At 34.7% G+C, this 5,660-nt stretch overlaps 1 long non-coding RNA gene across 1 annotated transcript in view; it reads right to left on the bottom strand.

Annotated features, from left to right (window-relative positions):
• The window catches only part of LOC105361113 (uncharacterized), a 12,474-nt gene extending 7,456 nt beyond the window's left edge, over positions 1-5,018 (bottom strand). The window contains exon 1 of the long non-coding RNA XR_912824.1: positions 4,626-5,018. This is a non-coding gene — a long non-coding RNA (uncharacterized LOC105361113). The remainder of the gene's footprint in view (positions 1-4,625) is intronic.
• Positions 5,019-5,660: the final 642 nt, after the last annotated feature.

Below are 5,660 nucleotides of genomic sequence, written 5' to 3'. Positions count from 1 at the left end.
TTTTAAAAGTAAAAGACTAATTATCAATATTATTGGATTTTAGAAGCAAGTAGGAGAAAAGATTTTAAAGGTAATGTTTAGACCAAACATCGTGTCAATATTATGGTATTGATGTTAATGAGGAAGGAGGAAATGAATTTTGCCAACGGTGGTTGCACTAATAGAGATAATCTTTCTTATTAGATATCTTAATATCTTGCTCGCGAGCTATCATAAATAATATAAAAATAAACGTTAAATTATTATCTATAGCAGTAGTCGTTCACGCAAGCAAATTCCAATAATGCCAAGAGCGTTGAATTGCAAAATACATAATAAAGACAAAGAAGTTGAGTAATCGGGTGAGGATGTAGGAGCGCAGGAAAGAAAGGCAGGGACAAAACGGGGAGTGAGAAAGAAGAAGGGCTGTCAGTGTAAGTCGGCAACTCGCTGCGGAAGAAGGAGGGATAGTGGTTGGGTGGTTGGGCGGTTGGGATCGGTGGAGGGGGTGAGGGAGGGGAGGCTGGTGAGGAACAGTTTCTCGGCATGACAGGCTACGTCATTACAGCGTTACTTATAAGCTCCTTTGGCCAGGGACGAGCGCAGCATACGAACTAGAAGCCCCGCTCGATCAATTACAAAACCTCGTGAAAAAGCGATCGACGCGGTGCGCTGCGTCCAAAGCGAGGATATGCGTCCATAGGAAGCATCTCGTGAAACGAGTCCGATATCGTTCCCTCAACCCTCCCTCCCTCACTCTATTAATCGTCGATTAACATGCGCGTTGAATATTGATTGATTGCTCAGAAAATATTTCTTTCGCAAGACATACGTGTCGCCAATGCCGCGACAGAAGAATTTGTATTACATCCTCCCCCTCTCTACCTGTCTGTCTGTCTCTCTCTCTCTCTCTCTCTCTCTCTCTCTCTCTCTCTCTCTCTCTGTGTCTCTATCCGTTCAATCTATAATAGAGAGATCGTAGTACTTATTATTATTATTCAATATTTAATTAGCCATTTAACTAGCCAACAGATTATTCATCTTTGTAGTTTTCGAGAGAAATCAGTGTAATGTGCCGAGTTAATTACGATTCCAACGCCTTTTTATTTGGAGGAAATCCTTTGCATGTTCATCTTGCAGGCCAAGAGAGCGAGAACGAGGAGAGGTTTGGCGCTTTTTGCGTCTCGTCGCTCAATCTGGCTCTTAATTGCCAATGTGGCCGATGGAGGGAGAGCCGAAGGCACCCCGAGATTTTCGATTGCATTTCCCATGGATTCTCTCGGCACTCTGACGTAATGAAGTGGCAGGCGAGCGGAGCGCTTTTCAGCGGACTCGTTCGATATTCATTAGCTTTTTCGCGAAATCGGCTCGCGTACCGTTGCTTCGTTCCTTGAAAGCGATCAATACGCATCATGCTTGCGGAACCGTCCTCTTTTTTCTCCACTTCATTCATCTTTTTTCTTTTATCTTTTTTCTTTTTTCCAACGAAAGCCTTACCTACGCTTCGTTCGGCCTTTGTTATTCCGGAAAGCGTACTTTTACACCGATCTACCTTCGTTGCAGTTTGTTCAAAAATGTTGTTGGCTCCCTTAATTATAGAAGCGGATGTCGACTGATTGGCTAATTCAACCTTGATACGTTATTGCGTAATCGGCAATTAATTATTCACCGGCTGGACTGCATAGGGATTTACCGCATCCATACATTTGATGATCATGATAATTTACATTTATATGCTTTAAGTACTTATAATTTTAATATGTTTAATAATGGGAAATTGAACGATCGAATTATAATTGATTGGAGTAGTCTAGTTGCTTTCATTGAGAGCGCTTTACTGCGTCACTCGAAATCTATAAAAACTTCTCACCGTAGTTAACAATAATTTCATTAAAAATTTATCCTCGATTAAGCTTATCAATTATATATTTTTATACGAGCTGAAAATTCTTATTCTATGAGCCTTATAATATTAACATCCTGACAAATATAACATTTTACATCTAATGATTCAGCTATCCCTCATTTATACGAATGACGAAAGGGTATTTTTAAAATGAAATAATGGATTATTTATTCAAAAATAAGATATTTCTATTGAATACATATCGTTCTATAATTAATTTTAATATATGAAATTCTCCTAATAGCTTGACGCGTACATGTAATGATTGCATTAGAATCGACTGCTATGTATTTCGATCATGTATTCGATTTTATGTATTATTCATAAAATTACTTTCTCGCACATAGCCCACTTTATTTAAAAGACCAATGTATTTTTTTTTATAAAAAATTACAGCATTACTGTACGCAATGTTTGTAAAAATTTTCTTTTCTTCTTTTTTCTTTTTATTCGCGATTAAGAAACAAACTTATACGATTAAAAGATAATTGTATTTAAGTTAAAAATTATATTATCATACTAAACTTACAAAGTGCATAATTGTAATTTCTCTAACGCATTACCAAATATTATTAATATAATATATTTGTTTTTAATTAATCATTAATGGAATAAAATTGTTTTACTTCAATTAACAAATCGGAAAATTTAGCTTAACATTTTCAAAGAAATTTTTATTATTTCTATTATAATTCGCATAAAATCGTAACGCATCAGATTAATAAAAAAAAAAAAAAAAAAAACAAGAAAAAAAAAAACAAGAAAAAAAAACAAAAAAAAAAACAATACTTTCACCACAAACGATTCTAGCATTTTATAGAAATTATATAAATATCGAGCTTTATTTTTGTAAGTGTGCGTGCAGTTTTATTGTATTAGCTCGACTTTTCATATCCTCTATATTAACGGCGATTAAATAATCTCCATTCATATAGAAAAAGTTGAATAAAATAGGCATTAAGATTATAATTTAAAAATTCAAGATTTAACGAATAATTTTCTAATTTTTCGAAAATTAACAATAGTATGAATGAGATCAAATTTTCTCAATAAATTAGAGAAATATTTATAAAGCAACTTTCATTCTATTGATTTTATTAACGTATACTAACAAGGTACTATTTATTTCACATCCACGTCAGTTTTATAAATAAGAAGCCGATTTGCAATGAATCTACGAACAATTCTTCATTTTATAAGATAGTGTAGATTGTATATTCTTAAGTTATTTGAATTACCCAAACTTTTTATTAACATTAATTAATAAAGTGAATAACAATTGATATATTAATAGAACATAAAATTAAAATTAGAAATTAATAAGTGTCATAATAAGACAAATATATTAAGGGAAGATTTTTCTTATTATCGTACTCACTTGGTAAGCTCACTATACTTAATGGTCTTTTTTTTTCTTCATTTAAGAAAATGAACTCTATTCTTACAGGATAATAATTTTTATCGATGAAAATATCCGAGTAGGATTTAAAAATTAATTGCATATTATACGATGATGTAAAGTATAATGAAAAAATAATTGTAATAATTAAAAATTACATGAAAATACAAAAAACTGATTTATTAACGTTTATAAAATATTAAAGCTTAATGTACTATTATTATAATGTATTTGAAAATAATAGTTGAAAATAATCTTTGATAAATGTCATAAACATTTTTCATCGTTTTAGAAGGTCATGGAAATTAATGCTTTTATTTAATGTATCGTATAAAAGTATCTTATAGAATAAGATTATAAGAGTATCTTATAAAAGTGATTTTGACTTTTTAAAAGCCAAGCTAGTATTTGCATCCTTGAAGAATTTTAATTGTCAACGTTAATTGACAAGCGCGTCAATTTCAGTGACGGAAGATTGAATTATATATATATATATATATATATATATATATATATATATATGAAATATATTTATGTTTATGAAATAAGAGTATTAGCTATGAAATAATTCGATGCGCTTCGATTAAAGTCTCATAAGCTCTATTTATAGATATATGAAATTAAAAATACGAGGTAATGAGATAATGATATTCCAATGTCGATTATATAATCCGTGTTAAATAATATCATGTTAAAAGTTCGTAATTAATTGAACGAAGTAATGGCATTACCAATATTATGACTCATTCACGGTTATAGACAATAAATTCGTAGAGGTGAAGGAATGGTTGTTCGTCGGTAGGAAGAACGAACCAAAATTTCACAGTGCATGCACCGAAAGAAAAATAATAAATAATCCCGAACTCGCACGCATCGCAAGTAAAATGTTCAATTTTTCGAATGAAGTCACGACGTCCATATATATCAAGCGAATAATATATAGTATAGAGAGAATACAATCTAGACGAGTGATCCCTAAAGAAAGTTTAAGGCTCGCCGCTCTCGGGCTGACAAACGCATCCTCGTATAGGAAAAGTCGGGTCGAGCAAATGGCAATGCCAACGACAATCCTCCATACGTAATATCCTACACATACCTACAACAGCACGTAATGGAACGCAATGTATGTGGGGTTGGGTGGAGGTGTGGATGAGGGGGGGGGGGCATGATTAGAGAACTAAAAGACATTAGCAACTTGAGATAGGTTGAGAGAAAGAGCGAGGAATCCTATCACTCGGCTTTTTTCCTTGCCAAACGTTGCCCCGTCGCCTGCGAAACTTTGCCTCGATTATCGCTTGAGCATTCACATAAAGGAAGGCCACACTCGGGTCCTAGTCGTACCTGGACACCTACATGCAGGGCAGGCTACTTCCCCCGTGTCTCTCCATGCTCTCACTGGCATTCCTCTTCTGCTCTCCCACGCATCAATTGTCTCTCATTGGCCGTTTCACATATTCTCCGGGTATCTTTCGGCTGCTTTGTTTGCTGCTCGCCTCCCCGAGCGCAGAAGCAAAACAAACTCGGGGAAATTATGAGTGCTCGTACCATCCGCAATAACTGCTTGATATATATCCGCGCGCCGATGCTCCGGGACTGGCGTCGGCTGAATGGCCCGGGGAGACAGATAGTCGGGAAAGGCGAGGAAATACGGCGAGGTGTCGGCTGCTCGCGAGATATCGGGATCCTAGTAAGGGAGAGGCTCCTTCCTGGCTGGTAGTGCGGCAGTGATGGTGACGGTGAAGGTGACGGTGGCGGTGGCGATGGCGGTGGCGGTGTCGGTGTCGGTGTCGGTGTCGGTGGCGGTGGCGACCTCCTCCTCGACAATCCGGCTTGTCAACCTGCAACAACCAGCGTCATGAATTTCAATTTCATTGTAAATTGTTGGCGCGTGACGTGTAAATGTGGCACTTTTATCAAGGTGTGCACACCATGAATGAATTGATTATGTTGCAAGCGCATATGGTACGCGTATTATTTTTCATGGACATATATTTTCCACAAAGACCAAGCGATAACTCTCTTCTCCGTATATTAATACATACATACATATATATATATATATATATATATATATATATATATATATATATATATGTAATTGTAAAAGCTTAAATAGATTGTAAAAGTATTGGTGCAATTAAAAAATTGTTACGCATAATATTTGCAACTGTATTATCAATTCAAATAGAATTACTAATTCATGTATTATAGATTTGTATCACCGAAAGAATTTGTTGAATTTACAATTGTAACATTTTAATGAATACGTTATGTCTGTATCACTTACCATATTTTATGATAAATTATAATAATCTGTTAATGATGTGATAAATATTCATTGATGTCTGTTGAATTTAACGAAATGTGCATCCTTTT

The sequence above is a fragment of the Ceratosolen solmsi genome, unplaced genomic scaffold, assembly GCF_000503995.2.
Source record: "Ceratosolen solmsi marchali unplaced genomic scaffold, CerSol_1.0 scaffold14, whole genome shotgun sequence".
NCBI lineage: Eukaryota > Metazoa > Arthropoda > Insecta > Hymenoptera > Agaonidae > Ceratosolen > Ceratosolen solmsi.
This window is presented reverse-complemented; position numbering and strand designations above follow the sequence as displayed.